The sequence below is a fragment of the Bos javanicus genome, chromosome 11 (assembly GCF_032452875.1).
Source record: "Bos javanicus breed banteng chromosome 11, ARS-OSU_banteng_1.0, whole genome shotgun sequence".
Taxonomy (NCBI): domain Eukaryota; kingdom Metazoa; phylum Chordata; class Mammalia; order Artiodactyla; family Bovidae; genus Bos; species Bos javanicus.
The window spans coordinates 81,327,901-81,352,754 of record NC_083878.1 but is presented as its reverse complement, the minus strand read 5'-3'; the positions used below and the strand labels follow the sequence as shown (position 1 = coordinate 81,352,754).

General features: G+C 40.3%; 1 long non-coding RNA gene across 1 annotated transcript in view; it reads left to right on the top strand.

The window, feature by feature from the left end:
- Positions 1 to 24,854, top strand: part of LOC133257411 (uncharacterized) — a 60,455-nt gene that overhangs the window by 27,210 nt on the left and 8,391 nt on the right. Inside the window, exons 2-3 of the long non-coding RNA XR_009739540.1 lie at positions 15,713 to 15,828; positions 16,348 to 16,430. This is a non-coding gene — a long non-coding RNA (uncharacterized LOC133257411). The remainder of the gene's footprint in view (positions 1 to 15,712; positions 15,829 to 16,347; positions 16,431 to 24,854) is intronic.

Here is a 24,854-nt window from a genome sequence, read left to right as displayed (position 1 = left end):
AGGTCAGGTGGTCTGGTATTCCCATCTCTTGAAGAATTTTCCCCAGTTTATTGTGATCCACACAGTCAAAGGCTTTGGCATAGTCAATAAAGCAGAAATAAATGTTTTTCTGGAACTCTCTTGCTTTTTCCATGATCCAGCAGATGTTGGCAATTTGATCTCTGGTTCCTTGGCCTTTCTAAAACCAGCTTGAACATCTGGAAGTTCACAGTTCATGTATTGCTGAAGCCTGGCTTGGAGAATTTTGAGCATTAGTTTACTAACGTGTGAGATGAGTGCAATTGTGCAGTAGTTTGAGCATTCTTTAGCATTGCCTTTCTTTGGGATTGGAATGAAAACTGACATTTTCCAGTCCTGTGGCCACTGCTGAATTGTCCAAATTTGTTGGCATATTGAGTGCAGCACTTTCACAGCATCATCTTTCAAGATTTGAAATAGCTCAACTGGAATTCCATCACCTCCACTAGCTTTGTTCGTAGTGATGCTTTCTAAGGCCCACTTGACTTCACATTCCAGGATGTCTGGCTCTAGGTCAGTGATCACACCATCGTGATTATCTTGGTCATGCAGATCTTTTTTGTACAGTTCTTCTGTGTATTCTTGCCACCTCTTCTTAATATCTTCTGCTTCTGTTAGGTCCATATCATTTCTGTCCTTTATTGTGCCCATTTTTGCATGAAATGTTCCCTTGATATCTCTAATTTTCTCTAAGAGATCTCTAGTCTTTCCCATTCTGTTGTTTTCCTCTATTTCTTTGCATTGATCCCTGAGGAAGCCTTTCTTATCTCTTCTTGCTATTCTTTGGAACTCTGCATTCAGATGCTTATATCTTTCCTTTTCTCCTTTGCTTTTCACTTCTCTTCTCTTCACAGCTATTTGTAAGGCCTCCCCAGACAGCTATTTTGCTTTTTTGCATTTCTTTTCCATGGGGATGGTCTTGATCTCTGTCTCCCATACAATGTCACGAACCTCCGTCCATAGTTCATCAGGCACTCTGTCTATCAGATCTAGTCCCTTAAATCTATTTCTCATTTCCACTGTATACTCATAAGAGATTTGATTTAGGTCATACATGAATGGTCTAGTGGTTTTCCCTACTTTCTTCAATTTAAGTCTGAATTTGGCAATAAGGAGTTCATGATCTGAGCCACAGTCAGCTCCCAGTCTTGTTTTTGCTGACTGTATAGAGCTTCTCCATCTTTGGCTGCAAAGAATAAAATCAATCTGATTTTTGTGTTGACCATCTGGTGATGTCCATGTGTAGAGTCTTCTCTTGTGTTGTTGGAAGAGGGTGTTTGCTACGACCAGTGCATTCTCTTGGCAAAACTCTATTAGCCTTTGCCCTGCTTCATTCCATATCCAAGGCCAAATTTGCCTGTTACTCCAGGTGTTTCTTGACTTCCTACTTTTGCATTCCAGTCCCCTATAATGAAAAGGACATCTTTTTTGGGTGTTAGTTGTAAAAGGTCTTGTAGGTGTTCATAGAACTGTTCAACTTCAGCTTCTTCAGCATTACTGGTTGGGGCATAGACTTGGATTACTGAGATATTGAATAGTTTGCCTTGGAAACAAACAGAGATCATTCTGTCATTTTTGAGATTGCATCCAAGTACTGCATTTTGGACTCTTTTTTTGACCATTACCAACCATCATATAGATGGTTTCTGATACCTACTAGTTTTCCTTGATTGTACCCTCCCTCTGTTATCACTTGGAGGAGAGAAAAGATGAGCTATAGGCTGACCCGCCAAGCACTGATCATGAGAAAACCCCAAAGCTTCCTCTCATGCACTCTAAACTCAACTTTAGCCACCTTAAGATTCTTAGCCAAGTAAATTGGGCAACATCCTGGCCAGGAAGCCAGGCAGTAAGACTCCAACTCTTAAGCCCACCACTTCTTATATATGAGAAGAAGGACAGGATGGAATGCTATCAGTTATTTTTCTCCTGTTTCATGAATGACTAAGTCTATGTCTGTCGACAGAGCCAGATACACAGAATGAAGTAAGTCAGAAAGAGAAAAACAAATACTGCATATTAAAATATATATGTGGAATCTATAAAAATGGTACTTATGAACCTATCTGCAGGGGAAAAATAGAGACTGGGGCATAGAGAACAGACTTCGGACACAGCAGGGGAAGGAGAACATGATTATGGACAAATTGAGAGAGTAGCACTGAAATATACACATTACCAAATGTGAAATAGATAGCTACTGGGAAGTTGCTGTGTAATACCAGGAGCTCAACCTGGAACTCTGTGACAAGGTGGAGGGGTGGGATGGGATGGGAGGTGGGAGGGAGGTTCCCGAGGGAGGGAACATATATACACCCATGCTGATTCATGTTGATGTATGGCAGAAACCAACACAACATTGTATAGAAGTTATCCTCCAATGAAAAATAAATAAATTCAGTTTTAAAAAAAGCATACTGCATCTGAATACAACAATATGAATTCTCTATAATCTGTAGGGCATTTCTCTGAGTTTGTTTTGGGAGGACTAAAAAGAATAAAGGCAATTATTCCCAAGGCTGAAGTTCTACTTGTGGCAAAGAGCAGATTGTTTTAATAATTAAGCTACTTTCATTATTAAAAACAACCTTTCCCTTGAAATCTACAGTTAGAAATAAAAAAGAAAAAAAATTCTTAGCAAACCCTAAATCATTTAAATCATTGGTGAAAATCAAAGTAGTTCTACACCCCCCTTTTTTAATATAAATTTATTTATTTTAATTGGAGGCTAATTACTTTACAATATTGTATTGGTTTTGCCATATATTGACATGAATCTGCCACGGGTGTACATGTGTTCCCCATCCTGAACACCCTTCCCACCTCCCTCCCCATCCCATCCCTCTGGGTCATCCCAGTGCTCCAGCCCCGAGCACCCTGTGTCATACAATGAACCTGGACTGGCGATTCATTTCACATATGATAATATACATGTTTCAATGCCATTCTCTCAAAGCATCCCACCCTCCCCCTCTCCCAGAGTCCAAAAGACTGTTCTATACATCTGTGTCTCTTTTGCTGTCTTGCATACAGGGTTATCGTTACCATCTTTCTAAATTCCATATATATGCGTTAGTATACTGTATTGGTGTTTTTCTTTCTGGCTTACTTCACTCTATATAATAGGCTCCAGTTTCATCCACCTCATTAGAACTGGTTTAAATGTATTCTTTTTAATAGCTGAGTAATATTCCATTGTGTATATGTACCACCGCTTTCTTATCCATTCATCTGTTGATGGACATCTAGGTTGCTTCCCTGTCCTGGCTATTATAAACAGTGCGGCAATGAACATTGGGGTACATGTGTCTCTTTCAATTCTGGTTTCCTTATACCGCCTTAATTAATAGGAAAACAAAAAGCAATTCAGCTGTGGGCTGGATTTTTACTCTAATTCAATTTGAAACAGAAAAATACCTATTTGTTGCTGTTAATTCTAAAAGAAATACACATAAATCCTAGGTATATGTGCAACACTTGTAGAATAATACTTGCATAAATACATTATGGATAGCTAACCAATATCTTTCTCTTCTCATCATGTCCATGAATTCTTATGTGACAGGATGTGGATTTATTTGAAGGAAGGGTAGATTCTTATGAAAATAAATGTGGTGTATTATCCAGCTGAGTGTCCAAAAGACATGCGAGTTCCTGCACCACCTTGCCCCCAGTGTTGGTTCCATCTATGACTAAGTTCCCCCATGACTAAGGCAGGATGTTATATATTCCAACAGCTGTAATCATTGTGCTATTCTAAACTGTGAATCAAATATTGTCTCCCTGAACTTGGAACCCATGGTTTGAAATCTGCTCTTTGGATTTGCGAAGATCGGCTTCTACTTCTTCAAATGATGACTCTTCAGTTAGTATTGGGTCAGGAAGATCCCCTGCAGAAGGAAATAGCAACCCACTCCTGTATTCTTGCCTGGAGAATTCTATGGACAGAGGAACCTGGCAGGCTACAGTTCATGGGACTGCAGAGAGTTGAACGTGACTGAGGAAGTAAACAACAACATATTTCTTCTTTGGCAAGACAAACCTTCTCAGATCTTTGAACTGCTTCGTAAAAACTCTTAATTCAAGTAAACTGTCTTGTACGACCATCTTTTAAATGTGTTCTGAAAGTGAAAGTCTTTCAGTCATGTCTGACTCTTTGCAACCCCATGGACTGTAGCCCACCAGTCTCCTCTGTCCATGGAATTCTCCAGGCAAAAATACTGGAATGGGTAGCCTTTGCATTTCCAGGGGATCTTCCCAACTCAGGGATCAAATCTGGATCTCCTCCATTGCAGGCAGACTCTCTATTATCTGAGCCACCAGGGAAGCCCAAGAATACTGGAGTGTACCCCATGCCTTCTCCGGGGGATCTTCCCGACTCAGGAATCGAGCCGGGATCTCCCGCACTACAGGTGGATTCTTTACTAACTGAGCTATCAGGGAAGCCGAAATGTGTTATTTGTTCAGTGGCCTTTCTCTTCTGGTTTCAGTAATAAATTAGTATTTAAATTCCTGATTCCCACTGCCTGATATTTTAGTTCCTTTAACTGTTTGCTGTCTGTTTCTTCTACTAGGATATAAGTGTCATAAAAGCAAATATTTGTTTTGTCCCTTTCTATACTTACTCTTTAGAATAATGCTCTCCCATAGAAGGTGTACAATGAATATTTACTGTATAAAATTGAATAAATAAATGACTGTATCATTTATTTTTAAAAATAAATACATTAATGTAAAAATAAGAAAGCCACAAATCATCCACAATTCTATAACTCAGAAAAAAATGAACATTTAGTGACAAAGTAATGATACACCTGAGTTGTCAGGGTTACGCAGGAGCGAACCAGGAAGGGGGCAGGAGAGGAGAGATACATTTCAGAGAAAGCAGAACATGAAAGGGGTGTGATGGAGGAAGTGCTAAGACAGACTGTCTGGAGAGGGTAAGGGAAGGGAGATGCCAGATCAAGCGGAGACGTAGGCAGGGTTTCGAACATGCTGGAAAAGTCAATTGTGTACTCCTTGTGAAAGAGCTTTGTCTTTATCCCTTGAGCACCTACATGACATTGAAGAGTTGTTTGAAGGGGTGTTTGGGCAAATTTACATAAAAATCATTCTGTATCTTAGAGAACTAACTGGAGACCCTGCTACTGTCTATAGATCTTTAAGGACCTACCCCAGGAATGCAGCAGTCCCATCGCACAAGCCTCAGATGTCTTTCATCAAGGCTGGGTGGTTTGAGCTACTTTAAAGCTACTGAAAGATCTCTTATAACTTATCTGTCTGTGTGAGTTCCTCTCCCTGCCTAACAGAGCTGTCCTTCCCCTGTGCTTTGAAGAGCGCTTTCACACTAGGGACTGTGCTGGGTGACTGTGGACCCTCTGTACCCAGAGGCACTGGCATGGCTATTCTACTGAGTCATCTCCATGGCCACCAGGTCAGGGGACACCCTCACTTCACCAAGTCTGACTCCATAAGCCAGTTAGACTGTTAATAGTGATGACAACAGTAACTGACACTGTAATAGAAACCTTACAGTTTGATCCTCATAGCCAACTTGCAGCACAGATATCACCATCAACTCTTTTTATAGATGAATCAAACAAGGATCAGAGCACTGAAGTAATGTGTTCAATGTTACAAGTTGAGGACAGAGCAGAAAAGGGATTCATACTGGGTCTTCTGGATCCAAACTGTATGCTTTCTTCATGCACCCTCGTTCTTCTGTGATGGGGTAGAAGGTTCTGGAGAGAAAGAATTCCTATTTACTTCACTGAGAGTTCCTCGACTCACGGCCCCGCTGCGAGGCTCAATTTTCTCATGTGTAAACTTGGGTTAGTAATAGCTAATACTTACTAAGAATTATCTTGCTGGGCTGCTGTGCTAAGTGCCTTCCACGTTCTAGTCCTTCCTTCCCATAACCTGACACCAAACACATTATCATTATTTCCATTAGTCGGGTGGAAAACCTGGAGCACAGAGGGGGAAAGTGACACTGTCACCAGAGTCAGTGCTCGTCCGTTCTGTCCCCTTATTTCCCGTTATGCCTGGCTGAGAGAATCAAATACATGTTATTCATTTAAATTTTACTCTTTACTAGAACTTTCTATGTAATATTCTTTTGTGGAAATCCAAGTGTTTCTGCAGTTACAAAATGCCCCAATCTGAAGATTATCCATCAGAAGCTAGTACATTTTGATGATTTCATTTCTTACTTGGGCTTCCCTGTTGGCTCAGCCAGAAAAGAATCTGCCTGCAATGCAGGAAATCTAGGTTCAACCCCTGAGTTGGGAAGGTTCCCCTGGAGAAGGAAATGATGATCTATTCCAGTATTCTTGCCTGGGTAATTCCATGGAGAGAGGACAAAGGAGCTTGGTGGGCTACAGTCCAATGGGTCACAGGAGTCGGATACCACTTAGCGGCTAAACCACCACCACTTTTTACTTAGATGAGTATTAAATGACTATCTTCCAAGAGTGTGACGTGGAGAGTGACACAACACTAGGATTGAGGAAACCTCGGCCCTGTCTCTATTCAGCCACTAAGTCACTGCATAACCTTGAACAGGTCACAACATTTGGGTGTGCTGAATTCCACTGTGTAATAAATTCATGAGTCTATTGATCACCTCTTCATTTTCATTCAGCAGTGGTGAAATAGATGATTTATATTCAGTGATAAAGCTCCAAAATACCATTGAAATGACCTGATCCAATCCATTGTTTTATTGATTCAGGAACTGGGATTGAAGATGGGAAAATGACTTATTCAAAATCATCAAATCAGGGTCAGAATCAAGACAAGAATTTTTGTCTCCTGATTCCTAGCTAAATATTTCCTCCTCTAATGCACACTGGCTTGCTTTCCCTATAAAAATCACAGGTAGTAGCAAAACTCTAGGGTGCTTTCAGAAATTTTTATTAAGGTTTAAAGAGTCATTGTTATCAATATCTACACCACATATTATTCACTAATAAGCATTGCTAAATGAGTCCAGACATTGTGACAACTGATGAAAGAATATTGGTTCGGTACATGTTGCCCAATGCATAATGCTGTATATCCTTCATTACAGTATCATGTAGAATGGTTTCACTGCCCTTAAAATTCTTTGTGTCCCCCCTGTTCACCTCTCCATCCACTGAAACCCCTGGTAACCCCTGATCTTTTTATTATTTCTATAGTTTCACGTTTTCAGAAATCATAAAGTTGAAGTCATATGATATGCAGCCTTTGCAGATTGGCTTTTTTTTTCTTTGTAATATGCATTTAAGGCTACTCTATATCTTTTCATAGCTTGGTAGTTTATTTCCTTAAATTTCTGAGTTGCTGCTGCTAAGTCGCTTCAGTCGTGTCCGACTCTGTGGGATCCCACAGACGGCAGCCCATCAGGCTCCACCGTCCCTGGGGTTCTCCAGGCAAGAACACTGGAGTGGGTTGCCATTTCCTTCTCCAATGCATGAAAGTGAAAAGTGAAAGTGAAGTTGCTCAGTCGTGTCCGACTCTTAGCAACCCCGTGGACTGCAGCCTACCAGGCTCCTCCGTCCATGGGATTTTCCAGGTAAGAGTACTGGTACAAATGCAACAGAGTTTGTTTATCCATTAACCTATTGAAGGGCACTTTGTTGCTTCCAGTTTTTAGCAGATACGAATAAAACTACTACAAACACTTGTGTTCAGGTTTTTATGTGGACATATGTTTTCAACTCATTTGAGTAACACCAAGTAGTGTGACTGCTGGGTCATATGGTAAGACTATGTTTAGCTTTCTAAGAAACTGTCGAACTGTCTTCCACATTGGCTGAACCATTTTGAACATTTCCATCAGCAATGATGAGGATTTCTGATGCTCCATATCTTTGCCAGCATTTGGTGGTGTCAGTGTTCTGAGTTTGGCTGTGTCATTGCATTTTTCACTAAGAGAAATTACCTTGTTGATCTATTTGTTCATGGATTTGATAGCAGTCTTAACAGCTGTCTTCAACCCACCATTAGGTCAAAAGCACAGATTTTGTCTATCTTGTGAACTGATACATTTGTACACAGAGCTAGGAAAAAAAGAGCACTCAGCTCATAGTGGGCATGTAGTAAATGCACAGCTAAAGAATGACTAAATGGATAAGTTTGCTTTATGAATTGTGAAGGAGTTGATTATTATCTTCATAGATACCCACACATGCCATCCTCATTTAGTTCCAAGTTCCATCAATTCTTTCATGTCAGTCTCTCCCTATACATTTCTCTCTTTTCACTGTTGTAGCCAATCCCTGTTCTATATTTTTGACTTGCTGTTTGAGTTGGGGCAGGAATGGTTATTGCATTATTTTTATCCAACATAAATGCACCTCCAGAACTTTGAAACTGACTTAGTTCTATAGTGCTGTATTTTTTAAACTAGGGTTTTTGTGTTTTCTCTGTGTTCTTTGTTGATAGCAGTATATATCCTGTTTTTCCCTTATTCCTGCTGATGTTATATTTTTGAGGGAAAAATCAAATCTACAACATGAAAAACATATGGCCCTCAAAAGCTCACAACTCCCACAAATTCATGAGATGAGAGCTCTCTCTGCTCTTGACCCATCAGGGATAGTATATATTTCCGCCAACAGCTTCCTGGATAAGACTAAGGAAGCAGATATTTGGTCACTGGAGCTGTGGACAGTCACATCAAGAAGCCATCATTGTTATTTCTGGAAAACTTCTATAACTGAGTCCACATTGCAGCTAGGTTTGTTGAGACAAGAGAGATCAAACGTACAGAACAAAACTAAAAGAAGAAAAAGTTAAGAGTTGAAGAAACAGAACCAGTTGAAGAAACAATCATTTGTTCATCTATCTACTTTGTGCAAGCTTTGCCTCATCTACTGTGGTTTCTGTGGGATCCAGTCAATCACCTTGACATCCCTGAGCAGGCCACCTGGTAGGTGAATGAGCAATGAAACAGGATTTCTGCTCTAGCCACAACCTGTTGTGTGACATTGGACAGATCATGATAATAAAATCTCTATTATCAGAAATACTGACTTCAGGGATATGGATGAATTATTCTATATTATTTCCTCATTAGTTAGTTAGTTAGTTAGTTAGTTCAGTTGCTCAGTCGTGTCCAACTCTTTGTGATCCCATGAATCGCAGCACACTAGGCCTCCCTGTCCATCACCAACTCCCAGAGTTCACTCAGACTCACATCCATTGAGTCAGTGATGCCATCCAGCCATCTCATCCTCTGTCTTCCCCTTCTCCTCTTGCCCCCAATCCCTCCCAGCATCAGAGTCTTTTCCAATGACTCAACTCTTCGCATGAGGTGGCCAAAGTACTGGAGTTTCAGCTTTAGCATCATTACTTCTAAAGAAATCCCAGGGCTGATCTCCTTCAGAATGGACTGGTTGGATCTCCTTGCAGTCTAAGGGACTCTCAAGAGTCTTCTCCAACACCACAGTTCAAAAGCATCAATTCTTTGGCGCTCAGCCTTCTTCACAGTCCAACTCTCACATCCATACATGACCACAGGAAAAACCATAGCCTTGACTAGATGGACCTTTGTTGGCAAAGCAATGTCTCTGCTTTTCAATATGCTATCTAGGTTGGTCATAACTTTCCTTCCAAGGAGTAAGCGTCTTTTAATTTCATGGCTGCAGTCACAATTTGCAGTGATTTTGGAGCCCAAAAAATTTAAGTCTGACACTGTTTCCACATCTATTTCCTGATTTACCTCTGGGAATTTAATGGCAAGAGTGAACCCAGTGCAATTTTGCTTGAGTCTCCTGCCCACAAGCTATGGGAATCACTGCAGAGGTGGGAGTCCCCTTCTTTCATCATGTATTTGAGAAGACTAAGACCCAATGAAGGAGAAAAATTGTCAAGGGCTTTCAGTGAATATTTCGTAGAATCAGGACCAGAACCCACAACTGGTGGTTGTAATTTGATGCCCATCCTTGTACGTTTATCTCAAATAGTCTCTTGTTCCTTTCTGGTATGCTATTCAGCATGCAACCATTGCTCCATTCTTTTTAATTGACAGGACTCACCAATGGTTCCTGAGGCATGGTCATCACTTGCACTGCTAATTCAGAGTGTTTAGAGTAGCCAGAATCCTAACTCTGCTTTAGGATGGGGGCATGAGTTTTCAAGAATACATTCTTCACAAGATACTAAGTCTACCAGTTTTTCTGTACGTCTTGGGTGAGACTTTCTAAACTTGTCTACAAGTATCCAAAACTAGCCTGTTAATTTAAAATCCATAATATTTAAAGAAAAAAAAATTTTGGATCTTTTATAAAAATGGAGTTAGCTCAGTTGATGAATTTGTTGTTGTTGTTAGAGATTTAATTTACTTGAGGGATCTGACACATCCCAAGCAGATTCAGACAATTTTTTAGCATATTAATATAAATAACTGAGCTTCAAAATCAGGCTTATTCTCCGGATGAAAGCACTTGCTTACACAGTTAGCCTTCTTGAAATTCCTTGGAGTACTTGAAAGCAATAAAACTTTATTAAAAGTGTTTTCCATGTTGCTTTCACTAATTCAAAAATGTTCTGTCTTCAATGAGTCCAAATTCCTGAAGCTCCCTTATGCTTATACACATTCTAAATGTATTCATATGGAATCTTAGACTTGGAAAGGACTTAACAAGTCTTACTAAGTTTCTCCTGTGGTCCGGAAGAACAGAGAAGCTAGTTCAAGGTCTCACAGTTTGTTTCTTGGTAGAATCACTGATATTTGTCATGGATTTGATGTTCATATAGTCACTTGTAGAAAGGTCCATTTTAAAGAGCTCATGAGATGAAATCATCTCCACTTGTTCCAAAGAGCTTCTGAAGCCAAAGAGCTACATGAAGATCAAGAAAACTAAAAACATGCATAGTGTCTGAAACCTACTCTAAGTATCACCTTTGTAATGACTATAGAACTCTGGTCAATCAGCTGGTCGGGTTAACATTACTCTAAAAGAAAAAAACAAAAAACAAAAAAACTCCCTCCTTTCCTCATTCCCTAAACCCTCTTAAATGAAAGGAACCTTTGTCCAAGTATACACTTGCCTCTCTCTGATAAGTTCCTCTTCATCCTGCCAGGCTTATCTCAAAGGCAGTCTCTTCTGAGCGGCATCCTCTATGGATCCTCCTAGCCCCAGGCTGTTATAATTCTCTTCTCTCTGCTGCCCCTGAACTTTATATGTATCTCTGTCACAGCACATTGCACATTTTATTTTGCATTTATTTTATATTTTTAACTGTCTCCCTGCAAACTGTGAGATTCTATAGAGCAGGAGCCAAGCTTTATTTATCTTTAATTCCCCATGCCTAGAACAGAGAGAGCAACATGATAATATGTCCTCCACAAATATAGTTTGCATTTCTTTCAGCATCCCTTCATCTCTGAAACATGAAACATGTCCAGTACTGTTACAAGGTCTCTCTGACTAGTTCCTTTGGTGTCTTTGAAACTGTGAAGGTGAGAGAGGGAATAGAATTATCTCAAATCCTTTCCAAAGATCTCTTCTTTTAAAATGAAGAGAAGGGATGCACAGCCTCTTAGAGGTTGCTTTCTAGCCAAAAGGGAACTAACTTGTATCCGAAGTATGTGGATAGGAAAAAAGTAAAGACAGTTTTTAACAACTGAGACTTTGGAGTTTCTATTAAGTTTTTGTTATATTCCTACCTTCTGTCCCAACTCTGTTCTCATCATTCAATAAATATTTTGTTGTTGAGTCGCTCAGTTGTGTCTGACTCTGTTCCATGTCCAGTTCTGTTTCTTCTTGACCTTCATACAGGTTTCTCAGGAGGCAGGTCAGGTGGTCTGGTATTCCCATCTCTTTAAGAATTTTCCACAGTTTGTTGTGATCCACACTGTCAAAGGCTTTAGCATAGTCAATGAAGCAGAAGTAGTTGTTTTTCTGAAATTCTCTTATTCTATGATCCAACAGATGTTGGCAATATGATCTCTGGTTCCTCTGACTTTTATAAATCCAGCTGTACACATCTGTAAGTTCTCGGCTCACATACTGTTGAAGCCTAGCTTGGAGAATTTTGGCATTACGTTGCTAGCATGTGAAATGAGGGCAACTATGCAGTAGTTTGAACATTCTTTGGTATTGCTTGCCTTTCTTGAGGACTGGAATGAAAACTGACCTTTTCCAGTCCTGTGGCCACTGCTGAGTTTTCCGAATTTGCTGGCATATTGAGTAGAGTACTTCAACAGCATCACCTTTTAGGATGTGAAACAGCTCAGCTGGAATTTCATCACCTCTACCAGCTTTGTTCACAATGATGGTTCCTACTATATAAATATAGTAACAAATATTTGCTATATACCTTTTTTCTTCCCAGGAAAGAAATCACCTGCCAATGCAGGAAACTCAAACAATTTGGGTTCAATCCCTGGATGGTGAAGATCTCCTGGAGTAGGAAATGACAACCCACTCTGTGTTCTTGTCTAGAAAATTTCACGAGCAGAGTAGCCTAGCAGGCTACAGTCCATGGGGTCGCAGAGTTGGACACAACTGAGCATGCACAAGATAGCATGAGAATGATGAAAAGAAAGGGATTAAGAAGCTTCCAACCATTTTTTCCATGCTGTGGTTTTCCTGCTATGTACCAAGCGCTTAAAATAAATCATTTCATTTGTTAGATATAATTTTCCTACTTTACAGAATGTAGTACTGGGATGTAGAGAAATAAATCAAATTGACTAGTATTGCACAGCTTTTGATTGCTGGACTTGGGGGTTTAAACTGCTTGAGATCAAAGTCTGGGCTTGTTTCACTGTAACTTGATATTAAAGAGAAAGACATGGCCCTTTCAGTGAAGGAGTTAGTAATCCAAGAGTGGGCATCCTGCAAATAGCCATCAGGTACAAACCTGCTTTGCATGGTTTGCCCTCAGTTACAGGACCATGTGGACCTCAGTTTGGTGATGCTAGAAGAGTCTTGGAAGGTGGCCAGGTAATTTTCCTGAGCGGGAGGCCAGCCAAGCCTTCATTCTGTAATTAGCACACAGGACATTAATTATCACAGCTCGAGGGAAGAACAAGCTCTTTTTCTGCATCTGAGACTGTGTCCTAAGCAGCATGAGGGAAGTGAAAAGACAACTTTACAGGCTCAAACTGGTCTCTGTTTGCAAGTGCCTCTGCAAAGCCCTTACTTGATGGCTTCTGCACGTTCGCTGTCTTTCCAATCTTAACTATTTCATGGACTTGTCATTACTATGCAGAGTGAATTGTTGTGCTCTCAGGGTGATGGACTGGTTTGGGAAAGTCATGAACATAAAAAAAAAATTTCAGAGGATGGTGGAGAGAGGTTGTTGCTAGCCTGTATGCCTGGTGTTTCGAACAGAATGTTTCTGTCCCCCAAAGGGGGACCTTCTCCAAAGCTTTCTCTTCCAATGTGAGGGTGTTTGGAGATGGGACCTTTGCAAGGTAAATAAGGTTAAAGGAGGTCATGAGGGTGGGACCTTCAAGAGTCACTGGTGCCACCCAGCTATGAGCATGCTGAGAGGACTGGGCAGTGCCCAGTCCTTGGCATTGTTCATGACAGAAGTTGCTGCATGTTAGCGGCAAACCACTTACAAAGAATAAAAAGTAAAACCTGAACTTGGTGGTTAGAATTCTGATTGTTGTTGTTCAGTTGTCAGTCCTATGTGAGTTTTTGTGACCTCATGGACTGCAGCACACCAGGCTTCCCTATCCTTCACTATTTCCTGGAATTTGCTCAAACTCATGTCCATTGAGCCAGTGATGCCATCCAACCATCTCATTCTCTGTTTCTCCCTTCTCCTCCTTCCGTCAATCTTTCCCAGCATCAGAGTCTTTTTCAATGAGTTGGTTCTTCGCATCAGCGGCCAAAGCATTGATTCTTCACCTCCACCATCAGTCCTTCTAATGAATATTCAGACTTGATTTCCTTCAGAATTGGCTGGTTTGATCTCCTTGCTGTCCAAGAGACTCTCTAGAGTCTTCTCCAGCACCACAATTCGAAAGCATCAATTCTTCGGCACTCAGTCTTCTTGTGGTCCAACTCTCATATCCATACATGACTAGTGGAAAAACCATTGCTTTGACAGACCTTAAAATCCTGATACTAAGGTGCAAAGATTCAGTTCAAAGCTGTAGTAAGCTCTCTGGGTTCTCTCCTTAGCCTTGCTATTTACGTGACAGGCACTATTTGGGGCTTTTGCCCAGAAGCTGATTTTTCTTTAGGAAATTAACTCCTTGTCAATAAAGTTAGAACTTAAATTAAAATTAAATATGAACTTAAATAATGCTAGAACTTAAATGGGAAGGAATAATAGAAAAGAGATTCCATTTTCAATAAAAAATAACAAAGAAATAAAATATAAAATACTTAGGAATAAACTCAAAAAAAGAGACCTGTAAACTTTAGAAGGAAAACTATAGTCTTGAGTTATACTATTTATAAGACCATCTGAACAAAAGGAGAGAGAATCCTGTTGCTGAATAAGGAAAATGATTATTATAGAATTTATTTTACTGTATATTTTTCAGTAGTACACCAGTTTTATATTAGTATCAGAGTAGGAATTTTTATACTTAACAAATAATTATAAAAGTACATTTAGAAAAAGAAATGTCAAAGAGCTAAAAAGTATGATAAAGACCACAAATCAAGATGTGTTAAGGGCATAAAAATAGAAATATAGACAGGTGTAACAGAAGAGAAAATCCATAAATAGAATCTATCCAATAGAATAACTTTCTAAAAGCTAAATATCTTACTGAAACAAGATAGGAAACGTGATTTACTAAGTGATATTTAAAGAAAAAATTGAGAAAAAGTTCTAATTCCCAGCTTGGCACAAACAAATAAATTTTAGCTAAAGTCTTAAATATACATGTATATTTGTGTATATAAAATCACATTATAGAAATGGTAGTAATAAAATAGAATATGCATTAAATTGGAGAGTAGATCACAACTTCGTATCTCTGAAGCAACAGATAAAATCTTAAGAATAAGTCTTTTAAAATATCATATTATTTCATCTCAAACCAACATTTAGAGGAGCTGGTCCCTTTCTTGGGTCTCTGGTGTCAAAGACTTTGGGGTGATAAAAGTTCTCTTAGGCTGAGCAAGAAGCAATGCTTTGTCCCAGCAGAGGCCAGGACTTGTCCAGCAGACAATCAAGTAGAAGAAATTTAGGGCCTCAAGGGAAAATGACCAGGCAAGACAGTAGGGAGATGGGGCTTGGACCAAGTATGGAGGCAACCATTGAGGCAGAAACCCAGTGGACTCAGAAGACTGATTACATTTAGAGAGAAAAAGCAAGTAAGTGAATAGGTTGAGAATAATGACAGATGGAGCTTCCCTGATAGCTCAGTTGGTAAAAAAAATCCGCCTGCAAAGTAGGAGACCCTGATTCGATCCCTGGGTCAGGAAGATTCCCTGGAGCAAGGAAAGGCTACCCACTTCAGTATTCTAGCCTGGGGAATTCCATGGACTGAATAGTCCATGGGTTCACAAAGAATTGGACATGACTGAACGACTTTCACTTTTAGTGACAAATGGATGGAAAGGGTGAAAGTTAGAAGTAAGCTCATAGTGTTGGGTTTGTATTCAAAGCACTAGTGTGAAATCACAGTTCGCATGGGCTTAGACTTTCTTGTTCTTTGGTGAATTTCTTCACTCCTTTCTCTGTGAGGTCTGTTTTCTTAAGAGCTCTCTGTTGTTTCATTTGACAGACCTGGACCTGGTTTGCAGGAGGAAGCTGAGGCGTGGAAACGTAAAGCACTTTAGGATAAGAAGAGGAAAGAGGACTCACAGTCACTTGCCAAGAGGACACCATATGTCCTGAGAGGTAAATGTACTTCAGACGTGTTTGGATGCTTAAAGATGGGTCCCTCACTGCTGAGCATGAAAACATTCCTGAGGAATAAGCCAATACCATCCTCTGCTGACCTCCCCAGGCCATTACTCTTCCTTCCTCCTTTTCTCAGGAAGTTGAGCGTGAGGAAAGTTAAGCAGTGCTCCTGCCGTTTTCCCTCCGAGGTATGTGAACATGGTAACCCCAGTTTGGGGTTGCTGGAAATAGGAAACTGATCCCGAGAGTAGGGTGGGGCAGTCTCTGAATATCCTCACACCCTACATGTTGCAATTCCCCCAAATAGTGACGGCTCCAAAGATTTCTTTTCTGAGTAGAAGGAGCTCTGATGATAGTCACCTTAGACTTACTTATTTCTTATGAGTGCATGCATGCTAAGTCGTTTCAGTCATGTCTAACATTTTGTGACCTTATGGACAGTAGACCACCAAGCTCCTCTGTCTGTGGGATTCTCCAGGCAAGCAAACTGGAGTGGGTTGCCATGTCCTTCTCCAGGGGATTTTCCCAACCCAGTGATCGAACTCAAGTCTCCTGCAACTCCTGCACTGCTGGTGGATTCTTCACTGCTGAGCCACCAGGTAAGCCCATTTATTTCTTGCCACTGTTGAATTTATAATCTCCAGATATCAGCACAATTTAAGGAGGATGGCAAATAGAAAAGGAACTCTATTTTATGGCATGATGATATGGGCAGGATCTCCACACTCTGGATAGCTGGCAAAAGACAGCAAATTATGATGGTAGGAAAGAAAATGGATTCCAGAACAGTGTCCCCAGCTTCTCCTTTCATGAAGATAGAAGATTTAGCCTGGATTGGAAAAATCCATCATGCATCTCAGAATCCACCGAGTCTCTGGAGATGGAATATTCTGCCTTCATTCACTCCTCACTCATGGAAACCTTGATTTCTTTTTCAGACAATATGACAGCTCATTTTTATTTGGTGAGAACCTGAATCTATGAAAGACCAAAAAGCAAGGATATGCTGGCTATCATCATGGGTGAAAAGGAGAAGTATAAATGGGTTTCATTTATTTGATTTTGGATGATAACACCCAAATAAAGTCTTCTTGACTAAAGCCGGAAATCCTCTTATTAAGGGATAAAGTCTTCATGAGAATCTAAGCTTAAAGGTAAATTCCAAGGAAGAGACTATTATGCAAATATCATAGAGAAATAAAAATGACTGATCAGAGATTAGTTTCTGAGTGCAGGTTCAGTTCAGTTCAGTTCAGTGGCTCAGTCGTGTCCAACTCTTTGTGAGCCCACGAATTGCAACACGCCAGGCCTCCCTGTCCATCACCAACTCCTGGAGGTCACTCAAACTCATGTGCATCGAGTCGGTGATGCCATCCAGCCATTTCATCCTCTGTCATCCCCTTCTCCTCCTGCCCCCAATCCCTCCCAGCATCAGAGTCTTTTCCAATGAGTCAACTCTTTACATGAGGTGACCAAAGTATTGGAGTTTCAGCCTCAGCATCAGTCCTTCCAATGAACACCCAGGACTGGTCTCCTTTAGGATGGACTGTTTGGATCTCCTTGCAGTCCAAGGGACTCGCAAGAGTCTTCTTCAGCACGACAGTTCAAAAGCATTAATTCTTCGGTGCTCAGCTTTCTTCATAGTCCAACTCTCACATCCATGACTACTGGAAAAATCATAGCCTTGACTAGACAGATCTTTTTTGGCAAAGTAATGTTTCTGCTTTTTAGTATGATATCTAGGTTGGTCATAACTTTCCTTCCAAGGAGTAAGCATCTTTTAATTTTGGTGTAATAGGAAATATTAATGGTGATGAAGTTTGTAGTTTAGAAGAAGCAAGCATAGTATGCCCTTTTACTATGCATTCTATTATATGCACGTGTGTGTGGGTGTGCTCAGTTGTGTCTGATTCTTTGCACCCTCATGGACTGTGACCCACTAGGCTCCTCTGTCCATGGGATTTCCCAGGCAAGAATACTGGAGTTGGTTGTCGTTTCCTACTTCAGGGGATCTTCCTGACCCAGGGATCAAACCCTCATCTCTTGGGTCTCCTACATTGTCAGGCAGTTTATTTACTAATGAGCCACCTGGAAAGCCCCAAATATTACACAGAACAAGCAAATTAAAAATGGAAAAATATACATAGAAATGAAATGAGAAAGGATATAAGAAACTCTTCTAATAAGTCAACACAGAGATTAATGATACAAGACAAAAAATAAAGATTCAGAACAGTCAGCTCTGAATGTGAAGGGTGATTAGGATACATTCTAGCAAATTATTTATATTCAATTTCTTTTCACTTATGCATACAATGCATATATGATAAAATTTTTTCCTGTATCGCTAAAAAATTTCAATAATTGTAAACTGAAAACCATATATGATAATAAAGCTTAACATAATGGGATTTTTTTTTCTTTTCTTAGTAGTATATGAAGTAATGGGGCTTCTTACAATCAATAACACCTTTATAAAAACTCCATGGTATATCTTTGGACAGTAAACACAGAGATTACATAAAACTGTGCATTGACCTCTTTTTAAATCATAAAGAATAAATAACTTCAGTATTATTCTATTCCAGACCACAGAAAAACTGATGAACTCCCAAATTCATTTTGTGATGATAGTGTAACTTTATAATGAAAACATAATAGAGATAGTGCAAAGAAGAAAAACTACAATTCAGTTTAACTTACTAGTATAGGGGCAACAATTCTAAACAAAATATTTTCAAATGAAATCCAACAGCATATTAAAGCATAGCATATCAAACTAAGAGGGTTTATTCCAAGAACGCAATCATGGTTTACCATCAGAAAAAGCTATAATGCCTTACATAAAATTGAACAACCATAAAATTATATTAATAGATACTGAAAAGTGACTTGAAATAATCCAGCAACCTTTTCTAATAAAAATGTTAAGTAAGTTAGCTCACAGGCTGACAATTTGCAAGCATTAGCAATGAATATTTGCATAAATAGTGCAATAAGCTACATTCATTAAAAGCAGAAATAAGATAGGGATCTCCTACATTACCACTTACAGTCCACAGCTTTGATATTTCTAGCTAATAGAGCCTGCGAGGAAAATTAAGCTAAATAATCAGTATAAAATAAAATGAAAACAGTAAGTGATTAAAGACTTGATTTGTACTTTTATTTTTGGCTTGCTGCTTTAATGAACTATTTGGACACCCAGTAGCTCTCAGCTCTCTTTCCAGCTCAGCTGACCCTTATAGACAGAAACCAAATCTAAAACTTGCTTAGTAAAGTATGCTCAATTCGGAGATGGAAAGTTCTCAGGACTTGACATGTAGAAGGGCATGGAGAACAGGTTCACTCTTGATTTGGAAGCCACTGCAGACTTCTCACTTTTGGAAGATGAATGGGTGACATAATCAAAGCTAGATGAGTTGTGGGAAGCTTCCCCAGTTACTCTCACTTAGCAAGAGGAAAACTGATACCCAGAGTGGTGAGGACTGGCTTTCGGCAATTGCAGGCATGCCTCATATTATTGTGCTTTGCTTTATTATGCTTCAGAGATATTTCATTTTTTACAAATTAAAGATCTGTGGCAACCCAGCATTATCAGTGCTATGTTTCTAACAGCGTTTTTTTACTTTGTGTCTCTGTCTCACATTTTGGTCATACGATATTTCAAATGGTTTCATGATCCTTAAAAGTGAAAGTGAAGTCACTCAGTCATGTCCAACTGACTTTGTGATCTTGTGGACTGTAGCCTACCACGCTCCTCCGTCCATGGGATTTTCCAGGCGAGAGTACTGGAGTGGGTGCCGTTTCCTCTTCCAGAGGATCTTCCCAACCCAGGGATCGAACCTGGGTCTCCCAAATTGTGGGTAGATGCTTTACCGTCTGAGCCACCAGGGAAGTCTCATGATCCTTCTCTTATGGTAATCCGTAGTCACTGATCTTTGATGTTACTATTGCAAAAAGATTTTGATTTGCTTAAGATTCAGATGATGGTTAGTATTTATTAGTCATAAAGTTTTTAAAATTAAGGCCTGTGTATATTCTTTTTTAGACAGTATGCTGTTTCATACTTAATATACTACAGTATAATGTAAGAATAGCTTTTATGTGCACTAAGAAATAAAAAAATCTGTTTACCTCACTTTATTGTGATATTCATTTTATTGAAATAGTCTGGAACCTGAACCCATAATATTTCTGAGGCCAGCCTGTCCATGAGTTACTGGCAGAGACAGGACAGATTCTACATAGGGCATCACACTCATGCTTTGTCTTGGGGGAAGAGCCTGGCCCTTAGAGAGAAGTGAAATGAACAATTGTGACTTGACAGACATTCTCAACCACCATCATAATCTGTCTTTGGGGTCCTCCTAGTTGAAAGACTCTTTGAGAAGTTTAGACACATCCTAACCAGTACCAAGTACAGAAGCCCTGCATCAACTCTTTACTCAAGCATAGGTTCAGCATCAGCCTATTATAGACCAGTGGTTCTCAACTGGGGGTGATTATTCTCCTCCAAAACCTTTTGCAATACCCAGAGACATTTGGGGGGCTTCCCTGGTGACTTAGCTGGTTAAGAATCCATTTGCAATGCACGAGACCCAGGAGACACAGGTTCAATCTATAGGTCTGGAAGTTCTGCTGGAATAGGACATGGCAATCCACTCCTGTATTCTTGCCTGGAGAATCCCATGGAAAGAGGAGCCTGGGAGGCTACAGTCTTTAGTGTCGCAGAGTCAAACTCAACTGAGCGACTAAGCACACAGTAGCACAGAGACATTTTTGGTTAACATGATTTTGGACAGCATTACTCTGAAGACATGAATGCTGCTGGATATCCTACTGTACACAGGACAGCCTTCCAAGACAAAGAATTATCAAGTGCTGAGGCTGAAAACCTCTGTATTATACCATTTCAGGTTAAGGATCTCAGCCACAAAATGCATAGTGTTGGGAAAGCCCCTTCTTTTTCTTCTTCAGTATTTGTGCATTTTAAATCGTTTCAGTCGTGTCTGACTCTTTGTGACTCTATGGACCATACTCGTAAGCCAGGTTCCTCTGTCCTGGGGCTTCTCCATATAAGAATACTGGAGTGGGTTGCCATGCCCTCCTCCAGCGTTCCTCAGTATATCCATCTGTAAAATAGCTGGAAAAGCTAATTTCTGAAATTGTTTCCCGTTCTATTGCACCATAATTATAGCTGTATTTTCCGAAATTGAGAATAGTTTAGTTTTCCAAAAATATCTTTAAACCATATTTCTTACTTTTTTTCCCCACAGTCTTGGTTTTTTGCGAATTAAACAACCAGTCCAAAGGAGTTAATCAGTACTTCATCCACCACTGTTCACAGGCTCCACTCTGATATAGAGCCATCCAAATTGTAGAGGCCCATCTTATTAACCAAGAATCCTGCAAGGGATCCTGCCCCACTGTCCAGCTCCCTCATTTCTATGTCCTGATTCAGCCAAGGAAGACTTGCATTTCATGAGGATGTGTCTGACTGCCAATGTGCAAGGAAGCTGGCTGCTGACAGAAAGTGTTGACAGGCCCCTGGGAGCTGGCTTGCTCAGCGGGACTCTGCTAAGCACTGGCAGTAACAAAAGGCATTTTTCAAGCCTCTTTCATGATAAGCATGAAAAACCGTGAAAAGGAAAATAATGAGTGAGGATGGGGCCAATACTGGAGACAAAGCTGAGAGCAGACGTTGGGGAAGAGACAGGAGGGAAGAAAGGAAGGCAGAGGAAGTTAATTAAGAATTTATATCCTGGATTTTTTTCTTCCTATGCTTTCACCTTATTTTGTCAAACTCTATATGCTGGGTACAGCCAAGTGTGAAAGATCTATTCATGATTGTACTTCTACCTTCCATGTAGCTCTACTTAGTTCACTGACAGAATCACTTAAACATCTAGACTCATTCCCTGGGTTGGGAAGATCCCCTGGAGGAGGGCATGGCAACCCATTCTGGTATTCTTGCCTGGAGAATCCCATGGACAGAGAAGCCTGGCAGGCTACAGTCTATGGGGTCAAAAGGAATCGGACATGACTGAGCAACTAACACTTTCATTTTTTCCCCAAGATATTAAAACATAGAGAGACACATTTAGACACTTTTTTTTTGTAGTGAGTCACAACTGAGTGTCCCTCATAGGTGACTTTGAGTATCTGTGAACTATATAATCTTGCTAATCAAAGATGACTCTCGCTGAAGCTGGGTACATTTTAAATTGTGCTGCTTAGAATCATCATGTTATTGTCATTTCCAAATATCTGAACAACACAGTGTGTAGAAGGAAAGGGAAGAATGAAGTCAGTGGGCAGGAAGGCAGGCAGAAAGGAACTTTCTGAATCACCATGCTGTGTGTTCAGGAAACCCTGAGTCCTCAAATAAGATGGTGATATAGGGTATTTTGAAAGAAACAAAATTATTTTTGATAATGAATTCAATTTCCCAGGGCAGCAAAACATACAGAAGCAACTGTGAACTTTCCTGTCTATAATGGTGTCAGCCTGACATTTCACCTGTCTGCCGATGATGTCTCCAACTGGGCAGGCTCTGCAGCCAGAATGTCATCTGAAAATGAGGCTGGGGATGAGACAATATCACAACACTGAGATGCAAGCTCTGGCCTGACTAGTGAGAAGGTGGAAGGCAGAAATGAGAGAGTGCCATTTCAACAATTCAAGCGCGTGCATATTAATTCTACCATTTCCCCAGGGGATATACTGGAGGGCGGGCATTCTTGTATCAGCAGCTGTAATAGTGCCTTGTGAGTAGGCAGGCAATAGATACTGAATTAAAAGTAATTTTTATTAAAGACTGAGATTTGCTCAAGCTTTAACAACTGATTAGAAGCAGGAGTAGGAAACAGGATGAGAAAATGTATGGAAATGGGCGAGTGTGGGTATATATTGAGAGCAACAGTTCTCCAGTTTGCCTAGAATTCAGGCTGTGATAAAGGGAGTTATGAATTGGAAACAAAGGAGAAGATGGTAGTGGAATGTATAGATTCCTTACAGAAGGTGACAATTGAGACTGCAGGACTGGGGAGCCTGAAGACTTTGGACTTAGGTGAGAAAGAGACTAGTTATAAATGTTCCCACCAGCCTCCCTCTCTCTTCAGTCCTTAAAATAACTTCCTGCCTTTTGTCATACATAACTGCAGTTATTATCTCAGCCTGATGTCTCTGAATAAATAGATTAATCCACTAACTTCCTGTATACAATTCTGTATCTAGTAATATTCCATTGTATTTTTGGTGCTCAGTCACTCAGTCGTGTGCAACTCTTTGCAACCCCATGGACTGTAGCCCACCAGGCTGCTCTGTCCATGGGATTTTCCAGGCAAGAATACTGGAGTGGGTTGCCATTTCCTTTTCCAGGGAGTCTTCATGACCCAGGGATTGAACCCACAACTCTTGTGTCCCTGCTAAGCTGATGCTAAGTCACTTCAGTCGTGTCTGACTCTGTGCGACCCCATAGATGGCAGCCCACCAGGCGCCTCCATCCATGGGATTTTCCAGGCAAGAGTACTGGAGTGGGGTGCCATTGCCTTCTCTGCTTGTGTCCCTAGAGACATGTAATTCTCCTCTTATTGCTCTGGTATAGATTCATAAATTCTGTCTTCTAAAGGGAAGAAGTATCATGGTACATATACAGAAAGTTAGTACTTATAGCCTGTTTCCTCTATTTTAAAAAATCCATGCTGAATATATAGGTTACATTTTTCACCAACTATGTGACTATATTTTCTGGTGAATTCTCTTCATCTCCTACTTTTTTTTTCTCTTTCTCTTTTTTCCTCTGATTAGGACTTACTTCTTTTCAACTAGCTTGTCCAAAACTTCTTCCTTTTTGTGGCCATGAACCATAACTTCTGCAAAGTGAAAGTGAAGTCGCTTAGTTGTGTCTGACTCTTTGCGACCCCATGGGCTGTAGCTTACCAGGCTCCTCCATCCATGGGACTTTCCAGGCAAGAATACTGGAGTGGGTTGCCATTTCCTTCTCCAGAAGATCTTCCCAACCCAGGGATTGAACCTAGGTCTCCCGCATTGTAGGCAGACGCTTTACTGTCTAAGCTACCAGGGAGATCAACTTCTGCAAAAGACTTCTGCAAATCCTTGCTTAATTTCTCTGTATGGAAGCTTTTGTCTCCTTTTGTTGTTGTTCAGTCACTAAATCGTGTCCAACTCTTTGCAAACCCATGAGCTGTAGCACGCCAGACTTCTCTGTACTTCACTGTCTCCCAGGGTTTGTCCAACTTCCTATCTTTTGAGTTGGTGATGCCATCCAACCATCTCATCCTCTGTACCCTCCCTTCTCCTTCTGCCCTCAATTTTTCCCCACATTAGGGTCTTTTCCTGTCTCCTTTACCAGTCTTAATTCTTCTTACTGCATTCTATTGCCTTTTTATATTTATGAAAATTTTATTAGTATTCATTCTCCTTGAAGGCAAAGGCTATTTTGTAGATGTCTGTGGATCTCCATAGTCCCTAATACACTGCAATTAGTAAACATCAGTGACTGATTAATAAATTATCAAAATAATAAATAACTGAATTAATGATTGAAAAATTCCTGTAAAAGATGATATGCATATCCATCAAAAATAAGTTAATGAATAGCTTGTAGTTGGAGAAGGAAATGGCAACCCACACCAGTACTCTTGCCTGGAAAATCCCATGGACGGAGGAGCCTGGTAGGCTACAGTCCAAGGGGTTGCAAAGAGTTGGACACGACTGAGCAACTTCACTTCACTCACTTCACTTTATACTTTATCATTGGAGAAAGAAATGGCAACCCACTCCAGTATTCTTGCCTGGAGAATCACGTGGACAGAGGAGCCTGCCGGGCCATGGTCCATGGGGTCACAGAGAGTCGGACACGACTGAAATGACTGAACACACATGTACGCATAGATTATATACAGCATTATCCCAGGGAAAGCTGATATCTAACAAGAGCATCTTAAATTTGATTAATCAAGAGAAGTACTCCAGAAGTTATGAAGTAGAAGCAGAAA